The sequence below is a fragment of the Pteropus alecto genome, unplaced genomic scaffold (genome assembly GCF_000325575.1).
Source record: "Pteropus alecto unplaced genomic scaffold, ASM32557v1 scaffold5, whole genome shotgun sequence".
NCBI classification, from domain to species: domain Eukaryota; kingdom Metazoa; phylum Chordata; class Mammalia; order Chiroptera; family Pteropodidae; genus Pteropus; species Pteropus alecto.
In genome coordinates, this window is record NW_006441953.1 from 1001733 (window position 1) to 1018982 (window position 17250).

Consider the following 17250-nt stretch of genomic DNA (forward strand, 5'->3'; position numbering starts at 1 on the left):
ATTCCTTCTAAATCAATTGTTAGCAGCAGTTAATGACTGGTTGGTTAATTAATAGCTCAAAGCAAAGCTGAGGGTGTTCCCTGTTCTAACAAACCACCAGACTCTAACTGAGGTATTATTGCTAGTGTACACTGTAATCACTTGTTTCTCACAGCCTCACTGCCACGTATTATTTTAACTAAAAAGGATGAGTTGAATGCGAAATAGAGGACACCATTATAAAATCAATCATAATAATATACCCATTTTTAAATCATTTGCATGTCCAGATTGATCCTTATTTCCATAGAATGTGCCAAAGGCAGGGGATGAAATTTCAGCTTGCTCGGGTGAGAAAGCTCATTTAACCATAGTGCTTTTCTCTCTTCAACCTCCAGGGCTTCAAGCCTGGTGTAGCTGCAACAGCTTCATAGCATTTTAAATCTTTTTTGTTCCAAAATTGTACTCTTATGCACTGTACTCACTGACAGTGAAAGGAGAAGAACTGTGCTGCACATTTTCTGCCTGATAAACAGATAAACATATGCTTTACTTTGCAACGCTAGATATGCCTTTTGTACGGCTAATAGAGAGGATATGTGCTTAATGATTAGTGCAAGAAACTAAACATCAAGAGTCCTCAGTTCTTTTCCTAACAGCTTCTTCCTTGTCCTGTGTGATCGCTGGGAAGTAATTTAGCAAGTTTCTGCTTCCTGTGCTAATACTTCTCACAATCAACCTAAATTAAAGAGAAAGCAAGTATTCATCAAGGCCAGAAAAGAGTCTAGAGATGTGATAATGCCATACAGTTTTGCCTTTTCTAGAAATATATTTATGAACATGTTAAATGAAAAAAAATATCAGGCAGATATTTTGTGATTTACTAAAATAATTCTTTCATTTTTCTCTGCCTTCCTTTTAACATCGACTCCTTGAGATGGTATTGGCTAGATAGTTTTCATTATGTCATCCAGATCCAGTCTTTTCTGTGTATTTACAAGACACTGAGATACCAAGAATAATCCTGTGGAGGGTTAGGATATGAATGTTAGGCAATTTTTTCCTTCTATTCAATGATTTCAATGCAATAGACTATTGCCGGATGAAAAGGGATATTACCACAGAATCATAAACCTCAAACCCCAACTTCAAGGGTTTGCTAACAACACAGTGACTTGGGCTTTCATAGATGACCATGGAGGAGTAAAGTTGATGGAGATAGAAGCAAGAAGGAAAAGAAGAAGCTATTTATGGATTAAAAAAACACTCTAAAGGGGAAAAGACATGGACGGTACGTAAATACTAGAGGATAAAAAGATGACTATGAAAGATATTATCAAATGCACAGCCAGTAAATGTCATGTGCTGTACTTACGCTAGTGAGAACTGAGAACAATGCTTTCGGCTGAGTCACAAAGGAAATAAGAGCCAGAGCTCGTGTCCCCTGATCTCTGACAGGATTTCGAGCTTTGTTTGCAGGCTGTTGCCTTGATTGTTACTAAAGGTTACTCGTTGGAGCTCCAATCTATCTATATTTTATTATTTTTATGATTTCTAATAAATGTTCGCTGGAACTGCCTCAGATTGCCAGAATAAGCAAAACATACCCATTAAAATAATAAATTTCTTACAAGCTCCTGGTCTACAGAGATGATTAACAACACAAAAGATTAAAATATTCCAGAAATAACTTTTTGGCTAAACTAAGCTCCCCAGTGGGTTGCCCACTCTTGATTACCTATAATGGTCTAAGCTTTGAAATATGATATTCCCATCAGAAATATAATAGATATTCTTTGTTCTGCATCAATTTAAACAACTATCTCAGATTTAAGGAAACAGATTTATTCAAATTTTGTTGGGGGTTTATTTTCTTAACTGCATCATTACTGTTGTTATTAATGGAAAAATAATGACTTCTGCTTGCTTGACATCTAGTTTATTCTAAGTGCTGAACCTTATTTCATTTAATCCTGACAATAAATCTACCTGATTAGTGTTATCATGTACATTTTACTGTGCAAACAGAAGTAACTTGCCCAACTTCAGCCAGCTAGCAGTTAGCAGAGCCAGGATTCAAACACAAGCCTGACTGACTCCCACACTCTCTTGTATCCAATACATAGCGCTGATCTTCGAATTCCATATCAATCTCTAAATCAGGGTGTGTTAATTCTGATCACGACACAATCATCCTTTCCATCTTTCAAGTTCCATTCTTGTACCACATTTGCTTTATTTCTTCCTAAAATGTATTTTCAACCATAGAATTATCTGGAGGAAAAAAAAAATGAGAAGTCATTCTTGCCTTCTGAAGTCTCATGATTAAAATGATGTGGCTGACCCTGAAACAGAATTCCTTACCTCAAAGCTCTTTTCATGGCTGAATGGAAACCCATGAAAAGCAAAATTGCGCATGCTCAGGTCAAGGACCTAAGTGCCACAGGAGCACTGAGGACTTATTTTACTATGTTCAACAGGCTTTAATGAGAATCAACCACGGGCAAATAGGCCTTACAGCTGCCCTGCAAGAGTCCTCAGTCTAGTATAGTTCACTGAAGGAAGCGTGAACAGTCATACGTGAACACAGTGCAATAATGGGAGAGTCAACAGTAGCCTTTGGGACTTATAAACGATCTTGGTAATAATTATAGCTGTGAGTCTGGAATCAACTATATTACCTCCACATCTGTCAAAACAGGGGGAACAAAACTCTATGAATCTCCTACTAATTTCAAATGCAGAGTTTCTTTATTAAATTGACTTTTGTTTCAGGTCTACCACCTAAACTTCTCTGCTTTAAGGCAGGCTGCTGCTGTATAAGCCTCTCACAACTATTAATTAGTTATGGATCGAAAAGCTAAGCATAATCTATGATCCTACGAGTGTAGGACCACCTTAGGATAGATCAGAAAAATATTTCAGTCAGTTGAGCAATGTTTACTTTATATAAGAACGTAAGACAAAATAAGCCACGCATGGTAAATTTATTTCTCACACATAACAGAATGAACATATTTGGCTTTTAAACCACACTGATTATTCACACAGTTTGGCAAATATTCAAAATACTGTGGCAGTGGAAACTAATGCAATAATAATAATTTTCACACATTTTCATCCTATGTGGATTGTTCTTCAAATTCCCTAAGTGTTTACAATTCATTAGGAAAAGTTTAATCTCCATTAAACTGTATTCAAAGCAGTATGTTTCTAGTCCTTCACATTGTATCACTGGTGGATAATAATCCAAGAAGGTGCTGTTGAAACATAAAGAAAGTAAATTGGGAACAACACTTGGTTTTGCAAATTTCCAATTTGCAAAAGAGAAACCTCAGACCATGACCCAGCTTGAGAAAAGTAATTGTGAAGTCAGGCCTCCACTGGAAGAAAAATCACCTTGGGAGGAACTTCTAATTGTAGTAATGGGTTGTTTAGCCTAAGTGTGAGTTTTGAAGAATGTTTAGATAAGAGATATAATTAAGACAAGCCATCAAGTAGAGGAAATACGCTGTTTTGTGAAGTCTACATTTATATTTGACTACCAGTGAGTGCTCCAGTGAGTGTGAGAAGAAAATGCAAGAGGCGAAGCTCAGGGTAAATCGTGTCATAAATGCCAGGATAGGCATTCAGTCTAGCTCCATAATTATCTGAGAACATCAGAGCTACCTCTTCATTTTTATGTATATGCACAGAAAAAAACTAGTCACTTTATCCACAAGCATAGATATCCAAGTTTGTCAAAACTCGTCAGAAAAGGAAAAAGAAAAACAAAACCTGGCAAATATTCCCAAGGAAATCTTTATAATATACAGTAATATGGATTTCACTCTGATAATTTTTTTGCCCTAAGACTTGCCTTTCATAATGACAGTTGTTCAAAGGTTTTACAGTTATAGCCAACAGAATATACTCTACTGAGTGAGAGAAATGGTAGATTCAAGAGTTCAGATAAGTTCAAATATGTCCAGGGTAAATATGGTTTGTGCTAGATTAATCTCCAGTCTTTTTCTGTCACTTTTGATTCATTAGATGTGGAGAGAAAAGAAGTTACTTGAAATGATATGGCTAGGTAGCCACACTCTTTTTTTCTCTGTTATCTTGAGGATGGCTCACGGTGAGAACCTCGGTATGGGCCTATCCTGTCTTTTATAGACCCTGGGACAAGAATACAAACAGAGGCCAAATTATTTAAAACATATAAATAAGTGTTTTTAGAAACACACTTATCAAGTAAAATGTATTCTATCTGTCTACGTAGGCGAACATCCTTCAAAATCCCCTGAAACACCAGATTGGAATTTTGAATTCTGACAAGTCTCAAGAGTTGCATGCTGGGAAGGCAACAGGCTTAAGATTTGTGTCCTGGGTTGTGATTCTTGTGGAAAGTTATTTTCTAAACCTGCTCAGATTTTCCAACATTACTCCAAGGATGTGCAAATCAAAACTAAGCAGAATATGGTCTGATTCAGAAAGACTGGAGATGTACATATATTTTAGAAAGATAGCCATCCAAAATAGTTTCAGCGCTAAGGAGCATAAGTTTTATGTGTTTAAAAGTGCAGTTATAAAAGTTGGTTTATGACTGAAAGTAACCAGATAAATGCGAACTAACTAGACTTAAACAAGGGTTGAGCTAATAGCAAGCATAACAGAAAGACGATTTCTTGGCTCTTACACATCGTATCACTGCCACATGCATATATCGGTTACATTTTATGGCACTGTCACAGCTTAGTATGGCTGACTAAAAGACTTTTGTTTTTCTTAAACAGCTTTCTGTATAATAAATTAAGAACCTAAGTTTTTTGTTAATTGGATTTTTAAAATACTTTTTATTGTTTTCACTCATTTATTCCTTAACTCATTCTATTACCACTTGTAATTTACCAAATATTTTTCCAGGTATGAGATCTACAGAGGAAAAAAAAAATAAACTTTTGCCAAGTCAAGGGACTTTTGATATGATCTGGTTTACCCAGGGTTAAATATTTACATTTGATAATATTATTTGACTGCTTTGAGAAATGCCTCGGCATTTTCTCAAGAAAAACTAGAGTATTTTGCAGGGACTTTATGAAAGTAAGGCACATCTCGAAGAATTTAGCTTTATCTGTAGGATAGCAACATTCTCAAGGAGGCCAGCAGCTGCACTTGGGTATCTAATGCTGTCATGAATTATTAAGCTCACCTCCCTCCTCTGTGTAACTAACTTGTATTGAGTGCTCACTATGAGCAATTCTCATTTTTGACTTTATTATCTCACTAATTTTCCCTATAAAAACACCAAGCTCTTCATAGGATCAGAAGCTGCCAATACTCCTCACAGGAGCGTATCATCTGAGATTAGCAGCTCTGAGACTGGAAACTCACAGCTCTTTAAATATTACTTCCTAGCTAGAAAAGAGTCCAATTCTATGTTCTGTACAGTATGTAACTCCATGTTGGTGCTCAATAAATGTTAAATACCAATAATAACTATGGTGGTAATCGGAACTCCTTTTGATATAAACTAGTTTGTCTCAACCTTGTTTTTTACCCTGTGTCTCCTAGTAATTGTCTGGCATTTTCCCTGCTGTTCTTGTCTTTTTTAATTATATCCTACTGACATGACTCTTAAAGCATCTTAAAGCAAATGGAAGAAAGGCTTAATGCTTTCTACACAAAAGGAGCAGCAGGAAGCAGGTGCCTAGCAGTCGGAATAATAAACTCAAAAGAAACAAGGCAGGATCTTGCTTTTATGGCTTATAAATGCAGAAGGAGAGGCTGGGGGAGAGAGAAAGTGAAGGAAAAAAAAGAGGAATTAGCTTGCCTAAGTTTACTGATGTGGGTAAACAATTTTTCTTTGTCTTTTGTTTGTTTTTACATTTTAGTTTTATTGGGGAGGATTGGTGCATTATAGCAATTCACAGCTTCAGCATAAGGTATTTGCTTAGGATTAGAGAAGGGGTAAGAACGACGTGCACATAAATGTCAGTTATTGACAGGAACAGAGCATCTATTTCATATAAACCATATATTTGTGTCCCAGTGTAGAAATACAAAGTTGACTCCATTTCGATACTTAGAGTTCACGTTGCTGATTTAAAAATCAGGTGTTTTCAGGGACCTAAGGCTGTTGTTGTGGAGCCTTCTCCACAGCACCCAGGATTTCAGGTAAGGTTAACCTAAAGAATACTGAGGTTATGTTAACTACTGAAGGACCAATGAGATTGTTTTAATCTGGTGGGTACTAGCAATAGCTTTGGGATATGGTAGCTTATCATTTGGATTACTTAGATTACAAAGGAGTTGCTATAACCTTAAGGGGAAATATGTAAATAAGGAACATGCTTTGATGCCTGCTATGTTCATTATTCCTTATGCTGCTTCCTATGATCATAATGTTAGCCCCGCTCACACATTTTAAACCATATTTCTTATGTCTCTGTTATATATAAGGAACCTATCAATGAACAATCACAGTCCTTGCTTTCAAGAAGTGTATCATCCAGTGGGAAAGAGATATTTTATAACTTACAAAAAATAATTATTAAATTACAAGTGTAGAAAAATATAACTGGAAAAGTTCTTCATGAAAAAGAAAAAAACATATGGGTGTCATGTAAGTATACAGCAGAAGGAATTCATCTTTTTGGTGAAGTGTTATCTTAACAAATAACATGAGGGAAAACAGGGATATAATTTAAAAACTACTGCAGTAGTACTTGAAAGAAATAATGTTGACTTGGGATAGGGTTGTGACAATGCAGATGGACAGAAGTAGATACAGGTGATACCTATTTCAAAATTTGAATCCCTAAGACTTTGGGTAAGGAAGAATGAAGAAAGAGAAAAAAATAGCAAGGATGACTCAGTGAATAACAATGCCATTTACTGAGATAAGGAACAATGATGAGGGACAGTGGGTGGAGGGGGAGTAGGCGAGAATGAGAAATTCAATTTTGAACATGTCAACATAAAGAGTGTTTATATGCGTCCTAAAAATAGAAATGAAACTATTTAAATAAGAAGGGTTTTTGGCCTTCAGGTAAGCTTTTTAAACAATGTTCTCCACTATTATTGAGAAGACCAAGGAGAGTGCGGTGGACTAATGTCACTGGGGGCTCCTCAAAACTTCACATAACTCTCTACATTTTGACAGGTTTCTATACATTGAATCTTACTCTCTAAAATTAAAATTTTAAGAAAAAAATATTTCCCAGGTTCCTTATAGTTAGGGTGCAGACATGTGCCTTAAATTCGGAAATGAGCTACTAAAAAGCAGGAAGCCAGGCATCCATTTTTCTGGTGTACTGGCATTGTTTTGAAGTTAGTAGTGGCAGAAACAATTATTATCAGGCCAGTTAGAAATTATATTCTACTGTTCTTGAAAGCTTAAGTCCTGTTTCCCCAGATCTCTTGATGATTCTCTGAGCTGTGTAATATTCTCTACTTACTCCCATTCTATTTAAAATAGCAAGTTATCATCTTCAACTAAAACAACTCAGTCTCATTAATACATAGTGACCATTAATATAGTAATATGTTGATATAACATTTCTACTTATATGTTATTATATGTAGAACAACATATCTACTTCACAGTGTAAAAATATCACACAGAGGCTTTTAAGAAAATTTTAACTTAATAATTAAGTTCATAGGTTGTAAAATAATGCCACAAAAAAAGGAAATAAACTTCAAAAACTGCAGGAAATCAATATAGAGGTTAATACTAAAAAGTCTATTTATAATCAGTATCAAGGAGACAGAAAGGAAAAATGGAAAGAAAATCAATGTATATAATCCTAAGTTAAAAGACGGAAAATTGTTGCATAACAAGAATGCTCACATTAGGCTTTTAATTTTCAATTTACACTAAACCCAGAAAATGACTGCCACACTAATGCCCATTATGTGAAGTGTGTGAAGGGAATTTGATGTTTTGCAGTTAATATGCATAAATTAAAACATTTTCTAACACACGTACCTATCTAAAAACAGGAACTCAGCCTTGTTCAAACTACAATAAAAAATAAAAAATTAGAGCTTTCAAAAAGCTAACTCTTCTCGTTCCATCTAATTCTTCCCAGCTACTCATAATATTTATCTAGCCACCTGAATTCCACTCAAACATGACATGTCAGTCTAGCCAAATCTGAGGAAATTTCATTAAACCAGAAAGTTGGTTGGAAATAATATGTTACTGTCTTAAATCCAGATGCAGATTGTCTTAAGGAGAACTAAATGTTGTGTACACGCCAGGTTCTCCATTAGGTATTTTTCTCACAATATCCTGTAGACAAAGATCATGATATTTAAGAAAAGCTGACATCACACAGCTAGTAAAGGGACAAATCTGAGATTCAAACAAAGTGCCTCATTCGGAGCTCTGCTCTTTCCATTGTATCTTACCATCTCTATCACAATGTGGAAGTGTGGAATGGCAGCCTCCTATCCCTGCTAACAATGGGCTTCTGACCAGGTCTTGCTCACCCAAGATTGCTCTCTTCCTCCGAAAGTTTGATGCTCCAGAAAACCGCAGATCCATGATTTATTTTTTTCCAGCTGTGACTTGCCCCTTATCTCTTACTCCTACCAGAATTAAACCCTGTTTTCCATCTTTCTGATTGCTCTCAGAATGATTCTTCTGAACCGATTCAAGTTCTCTACCCAACACTCCAAGTATGTCCTGTCTGTACCTCTAATGTTATATTTCCCATATAGTCCGTTCAAACTAGATCCACTTACAACTGTCATACACCTTGAATTGGATTTTTCACACTTTCTTGAATCTATTTAAATCTAGAGGGGCAGAGAGAGAGAGAGAGCCTTATTGATTTGACCTTGATTTTTTTCGTTTACCTCCAACAAATTGCTTTTACTTGGGCTCTGGATCAAGTGCTGCCGGAATGTCAAACCAATGTGGCTGGCACTCCTCTTAATTCTATTCTAGAAACAGTTATCCAAAAGAAAAATATACTGCAGGAAAGAATCTTCAATGCAATGATAGTATCATTAACAACAATAAAAAACATTTACATTATTTTACCGATTACAAAGCACTTCCACATTCATTGTGGAAGTGAATACATGTATTATCCTATAATAGGATAGTGAATACATGTATTTTAGGATAGTGAAATCAAGATCAGAAAAATTGTGACATAAAAGTAAAATAGAGATCCTAAATATTAAATGATTTACCCAATGTCATAGAGTTAATTGATGGAGCTGGGTCTCAAACCTATGCTTTTTTATTCCATACTTCATCTTTCTGGGAAATAACAGTCTTCACAACAAATATAACAAGCCATCCAGTAAAATTCACTAAAATATATTAGTGAAATACATAAATTAACTTTAAGGAGTTTTTAAAATTGTAAATAAAGAACATGAAAAAATTTTACCTTAGGAAAAAAGTTATTAATTCTTTGAAGTGCAAGTTAATAATCTGTGTTTCTGAAAAGCTCTAATGTTTCTTGACAGTTTGAGGACTATCTAAATTGATAATTATATATGATTAAAACTGAATTATTGACAGACATAGGAGACTAGAAATCTTTACACAAACAAGCGTAGGTCCAGCACATCCTATTTCATGAACGTGCAATACTTTATTCATTTATTTCTTCAGTGCTATAAAATACATCCCTGAAGAAGCTTGTAGTAGAAAATATAACTTATAGTTAAGGCTATAAACTAGAGCTAAATGAGTGGTTATGAAAATAGCTGTTAGTAGAATTTAGAGAAAGGAAGAGATTGCTATGATCTGAAGCAGGGGTCAGCAAACTCTCACCCATGGGCCCAGTCTGGCCCACCACTTGTTTTTGTAAATAAAATTTTATTGGAACATAGCCACACTTAGTCATTTACATATTTTTTATGGATTCTTTTGTGCTAGATGGACAGAGTTGAGTAGTTGCAACAAAGACTTGTTTAGGCACACAAAGTCTGACATAGATACTATTTGGTTCCTTTCAGATTAGACAACTTAATCTGAAAGTCACTGCAGATGGTTTTATGGGGATAGAAGAAGAGCTGGGTCTACGTTATTGGGAAGAAAGTGGAAAGGAGTAAAAGGAGAAAATTCAGTCAGAGAATCTAGAAACGGCAGAGGCATATCCATAAGATATGCCTGGGAATGGTCAATGGATAGAAAAAAATGTGGCTTGGCTAGAGGGCTGATGCTGGGAACTGAAGAAATGTAAATTTGAAAGTCTGATACCATTTGGGGCCTGTTATATCCGGCTAATTTATTTAAGATTTTTCCTGAAGAACTTTTTTGGCAATCCACTGAAGGTATAACCCCAGTAAATCCTAGTGCCCTCTTAGCCCATTTCTGAATAGAGTCATTCAAAGAGGAACAATTCAGAAACTAAATAAATACAAAAATTAAAAGAATTCTGTTTTCCCCCAAGACTAGTAAAGGGGATCTTGTTTGCAATGAAACCAACACTTCTTAAAATCCTTTCCTTCTCTCTCTTTTTTTTATTATCTTCTGTACTTTCTATCCCTAACCTTTCATCTTATGTTTTTCCATCTAACTCACATTATACTCGATATTTCCTTCCCCTCACTTTTCTACTTTCTTTTCCCCTTCTTCCTTCCTCTCATTTTCTTTGTCCCTTCTTTTCATCAATCCTGCTTTATGAAATCTTGGTAATCCTAAGAAAGACTGGACTCGCCTTATAGCAGGGACTTGTAACCTTTTTTGTGCCCTTGAATTGGCTGGCAGTCTGGTGAAGCCTATGGACCCCATCTCAGAAAACTGTTTCTAAATGCCTAAAATAAAATACATTAGACTGCAAAGGAACTCAAATATATAGAAATTTAGGGAACAAAATTTTTTTAAAAAATTATGTCATAGTTATATATGTTATTTATCTACACATTAAATAATAATATCTAGTGACAGAGGTAATTGCTATATTTATACAGTAGGGATAAGTATAAATGATATTTTGAAATGTGTGCAACAACTAAAATATAATATATCAATATCTATGATTTCTATTGTTCCCACGTGGTGTTATCCATATCAGTGTAGTTCGTTGCCACTTAAGTTCATGATTGAAATGTTCATTTTTTTATTAGAAATTAGTGAAAACAATGATGGATGTACCATCCTAGATGAACAATTTCCTGAAATCTAAGTTAAACTTCCTTTCTGAGAGGATGAAGGAGTAGAAACTAAACAAGGAAAGACAAAAATCTTTTTAGTGGGTAGGGGAAATGGAGGAAAGCTAAGAACTTTCACATGAGAATAATTTTTGTACCACTAAAATTGTCGAATAAGGAGGAAAATTATAACAGCAGGACTTTATAAATATTAATTTGACAGCATTCAAAACATATTGGGGAAAAGGAGATGTAAATAAACTAGTCAGAAAGGTTTTGTAATAATCAATGCATGAGATGAACTACTCAGTTATATTATATTTAGAAATTAAAAAAAAAAGAGATATTATTTGAATTTAGAAAGTTTTTTATTTAGCTGCCACGCTTAAATCAGGGAGTAGATGACAATTAAACAAATGTTTCCAAAAGAATATTGAATATTTTGTTTCACAAAATAGTTTATTTCCCTCAAACTCTGCAACACACACCCAGAGAGACTGAAGCATGCAAAACTAGAGAAATTAGTATGGTTGCTAGAAATCTAGTGCATTGAAATTATTCAACAGGAAATTGTTAGAAAATTTTCCCAAAATACAGGCATTTTGAACAATGATTTATCTGTCTGTCACAGAATAAATGCTAAAGTTTAAATTCCCATCTGACAATTGTTAACTATGTAATCTTTGACAAATTCCTTTAAATGTTTTTCATCTTTAAAATAAGAAGAATACTAATGATATTTACCCCAGAGGGCTACAGAGAGAATAATTATTCCATATATTTGTACTTGGTATGCGTTGATTATATTTCAAAATAAGAGCATAGTAGATCCACAAATTAAGACGCTATCACTTAAAATCATCTTCAAATGAAAGGTCTCCTATGTTCCCCCTTTCTTCTTGGCTAAATCATGTGTTTCTTGCCCTAGAAAGAAACCTATAATTTGGCTTCCTATAAAATTTCCTTGGTCCTGAGGCAATACTGAGGCTATAACACTTAAGCATTCAGTGTATTAGGAAGTTGAGTATCTAAATAGGGTGCTTTGAAAGAATTTTGATTACATTGTATACTCCCATCTTACTGCCTTGGTATAAAATAATTATACTCTTTTAAACACAAGGTTTCCATGAACCAACCCAGATTTCTGAAGCTGTGCAGTCTCTAGGCAGATAGAGCTTGATGTTACGAAATCTGGTTTTATCTTTTTCTCTTAATAACTAAAGCAGTAGTTAAAATAAGAAATTCAAATCGCATGCAGTAGGTAGTAATGTAGCACAGAATGGAGGGGAGTACTCAAACTCTACAAAATCCACTTAAAGAAGTGCTGCATTTTATCTGAAAACAAAAAGAAGTAGCTTTTATACTTGTGTTCTTGAAAAGAAAATCTGGTACTCTTCTACCGGCATGTGAAGAGAGAATGTACATATCAGCCATTCAAGACTCTTTCCAATGAAGATGTATTTTAACACATTAATCCTTTTTAAAACTGTATCTGCATTTTGTCCTGAGAGGAGATGTTGGCCATGCTCCCTTGATTGGTGAGGAACATTTTTTCAATTGACCTTCTGTTCATGTTGGTTTCTCTGTACCTTTCCTCAGTCTGGCTAAGTGTCTTGATACTTCCAGATTTTATAAGCCATCAGTAGCTTCCTATTCATCACTTCAATTGAGAAGACAGGACCATGAAATTGAAAATTTAAACCAAAATGAAAGAAAAATTGTGATCTGTGTTGGCCCTTTCCTGGACTTTCCATTTCTCCCCTGGCCCTTTCCTGAATTTGCCTGAGAGGCCTCCAATTGAAGCTGGTCATTTAATTGACCTTTTCTCACTAAAATCATGTCAAATCCTGTTCTCTGATTTTACCTATTTTCATGCCCCTCTGTTTATTGAAGTAGATTTTCTTTAAAGATCGCTTTTGACTAAGACCTCATGATCAAAAGATTTATTACTTTCTGCATCTTCCTTTTCAGCTTGCATTTCAAGAGAATCCTCATGTTCCGTCTGTAGCCCACACACTGATAGAGAAACTACATTTTTTTCTACTCCTCAAAGTTTGCATAATTGCAAGGTCTGTGTGTGGGAGCTGTGTAACTGTGCTGCCACAGGATAAAAAGCACAGGCAATTTTTGTAATTTTGCTACCAGTTAGAAGCACAGCGCTGAAAACTGCAAAAACAGGACCTCGAAGAGTATGTACGACAGAGGTTACAGATTCGAATGCTTTTGGAGTCTACTCGTAAGACAACAGCATAGTGGGTCCTCTGGTGAGTTGACGTCAGCCACAGAAATTAATGAAACACTGTGTTATCCAAGCAAAGCCTGTAAATGAGCCAGATTCCACCTAGAGAGCACACCAGTTTTATGATTTGTAACTGAGCAAACTGCTCTCCTACTCATTTAACCCTCACCGAAGAATATACTCTCTTCATTACTTCTTAAATAACAAAGTACTGAAATTACATGATGGCTAAGAAAGCCCTTTCTGTTTTTCACATTAACTGTCCAATCTAAGAAAAGTTTTTGCAGGTTGTTTTTTTTTTTTTCCCTGAAACACATCTCAGATACAACCATTTCAGTTTCAGTTTTAAAGTCAAGTTGCAGTGAAGATGGTAATCACTCTATGTTTGGTCTGCTACAGAAACATCCTAACTGATATCTCTGCTTTCATCAATCTATCCTGCATGTACCCGCAGAAACCATCTTCCTTAAATATATTGTGATAATATTGTTTCTCTGCCTAAAAACATGCAGGAGGCTTCAATCTTTCTTTATGCTAATTCTAAATTCTATGGACAAGAAAGCTTATTAACACATCCATTTTCAATCATGCTTCCTCATCACTTATTCTCACTTGAACTTACCTTTTGTGTCAAGCAAACTTGCTTATTACCTCAGCCACTAAGTCAAGTTTCTGAATTTTGACACAAATTTGCTTTTCCTTGTTTTCCCAAGAATGTGTTTCTCATTCATTTTTAATAATACTATGCCCCTGGCTCCTTCAGCACATCACTCAAAACACGAGATCTCAAAGAAGAAATCACAGTCAAATCTTGAAGATTTTGGTTATGTCACTCATGCAAGCATCATCTCAGCCTTTCTAGACATATAGAGAGTTTTATGTCTCATGGTTTTGCACGTAATTACAAGGATTATACAGCTACAAATAAGGGATTGTAGCTAAATATGCAGGAATTGGAGTCAGATCAAGTTCCTGTTTTTACTCCTTATTAGCTGTGTGGTCCTATGCTATTTATTCTGCTTCTCTTTCATTTTGTCATTAGTAAAATAAGAAAAGCATCATGAGATTCATTCATTCAACAAATATTTATTGAGTATATACGCCATGGAAGAACCTGTTTTTGGTGCTAATGATACAACAGTCGAAATAAAAGACAAAAACACCTAACCCCAAGGAGCTTATGGTCTAGTGGATTATGGGAAGAATAAATGAGGTAATATCTTAACATACAGTTTCTCACACAGTAAGCACTAAATAAATGTTAGCTACTAACAATATTTTCAAGCTATAATTGGATAGTAACTTGAGGGAATTAGGAAATGTTTCATAGAGCAAATGTGATGTGTTTTTATGACTACCTCTGCGGGCATTTTATAAGTATTGAACTAGTTGTTACATTTAAAGAATTTAGCATAATGCCCAGGCCATGATTAAGACTTAGTAAATGTTAATGGTTGATATAGCTGCTGCTATTGCCATAAACTAAAATATTCAGTCTTCCCTAGTTTAGCATGAGAAAGTTTATTTTGCCTAGTCACTAATTTTGTTGTTGCAAGTGCCTCATGGTCCCTTAGAAAGTGACACCTTGTACTTCAGAAATCCTAGGTCGCCAGTCTTTCCTGGCAGCAACCTTGATTGCTGCTTCAATCCCACTGCTACATTTTTGACTTAGTAATGCAATGAGAAAATTGTAAATATTTTATTTAAAATGCCAGTGACTATTTACCTATGGCAAAATTCACCTTCGCTAAACCAAATGTGAACGAAGTGTTGTATGCCCAGGAACAGAAAAGGAACAAGATCGAGGAAATTTGTTCCAGAGGTTTCCAAAACACTATTTATTGGCAATTCTGTCTTAATCTGATTTTTTAAATCTGAATCATAAGAGAGCCTTGATATCAAGTAATTACTTTCTTTGAGATCAAGGTAACTAAGGGAAATAGCCCTGGCTTTGAACTATATAATGAGTTAAAAGTGAATTTGTTTTATAGATAAATGGCCTAGAGGCAGAGGAAAGAAAGTGACTAATGAATTTCTGATGGAGAGAGAAGGCTTATAATTGGCCCCCTTTAAGGCTTTATGACAAATACCCCTGGGCACCATCATGCAGGAGAGAAGCTCTATATCTTGAGAACTAAGCTGGCTTAACAAAATCTGAGCAGAGATTAAACACTGTTTTCAAAAATGTCTTTTACAAACTATTTTAAGAGAGCCTTACGTATCACCCAATTCATTCCCTCTCTAACCCACTTGACTCAGTTTTCGCTCACATTATGTAGAAAGAACCTAATATATTTTCTCATTTGCTTACCACAAAAAGTCTCTCTCTCTTTTTTTTTTTTTAATCAAGATCAGAAAAATTGAAGATATTTCTTAGGAATATCTAGCTAACAAGCTGGTAACGCCATAATGCTAACCTTGGTCTGTTGACCTCCAGAGCCAATGCTGTATACTTGTTGCTTATTATGAACACATTAACTACTGTGGTCTGGAGACTGGCTCACAAGTGTAGTGTGAGGACTTCCCCATCACTACCACCTCACTGGGATTCTGAAGCTCTGTGCTCCTTTGCTCGAGTTTAAGAGTGTCATAGGAGGATGTCTTAATGATGTCCACATGAGATAAGTCAGATGTGGATACAACAAAAGCTTGGGATTCTAATGGCCTTGACCTCTGTCAGATGTCACTGGCCAAGGTGTTAATTGCTGATAAACAAAAGAGTGGACCAAAGAGGAAGGTAATTTGCACTGGACTTTGGGATGAGGTAATGAATAGTATTCATTCAGATGACATTTCAAGTCTGCAGATGATGGTTCAGCTCGCCCACAACTCCTGGGTGCTCCTCCCTGCTCATGAGGTCCCTTCAAGTCCAGTGACACTCTATGCCTTTGTTATTCTAAGCATGCAGCTTTAGTATCACCTGGGAGCTTGGTAGAAATGGAGAATCTCAAGATCCACTTCAAATCTACTGAGTAAGAGACTGCATTTTAACTAGATCTGCAGGGGATCATTACATTAGAGTTTGAAAAGTACTCCAGTAGGTTATTTCTATGCCAGGCTTGAGACAGAAGAAATCTTTGAGGCTGTTTATGGTCTCCTCTGACTGGGCCTCCCTACCATCTGTCATTCTAACTACCTCCCTGGAATCTGCCAAGTAAACAGGTTCCTCTCCTTGAGAACCATCAGCCCCTCTGTCTCATCACCTGCCTCTTGTCTCCTCTTCCCAGCCCTAGGAATGTTTTTCCACCCTGGGTGGGATTATATACTCTTTATACTGTTTGACCACATCATTTTATCTATCTTCACTTAGGTCCACTGTAAGGGCTTAAGTGATTTTAGAACAGAAGAGCCTGAGATACCAGGAAGCTACATCTGATTTCTACCTTGCCTCAACCCTGAGCTGCGGCAATTAAATAGAACCAATTCTCTGCTGGAATTACAAAAAAAGAAAGGAGTAAATAAAGGCAGTGCAGAAGAGACATAGATTAATTTTTCAAAAACATATCCTACCACACTTACATATGATGTATTTGCTTAAAGTATACTCTCAATAGTATTTCTGACCATGTCATTGCTGTTTGTAGATTCCTAGAAAGTAAGACCCGTTTCTGCTTTCTACCCTGAATCTACTTAGATGTCAGAAATATTTATATATAATTATGATAGACTTAACACATGTCTGGATTTGAGCTTACTCAGCTAGAAGATGAGTTCATTTCCTTGCATTCTGAGTCTCAAGGAGGCTATCCAGCCTAATGGCTAGCAATGTGAGCTCTGATACCAACCCTACCAATTACCAGCTGAGTGGTTCTGGGTAGGTCTCTTTTTCGCTCTCCATCTTGCTTCTTCTGAATGAGCATAATAACATCATATCTTCTGCAGAGTTTTTATAAGATTAAATGAGACTATGTAAAAGTTAATATATTATC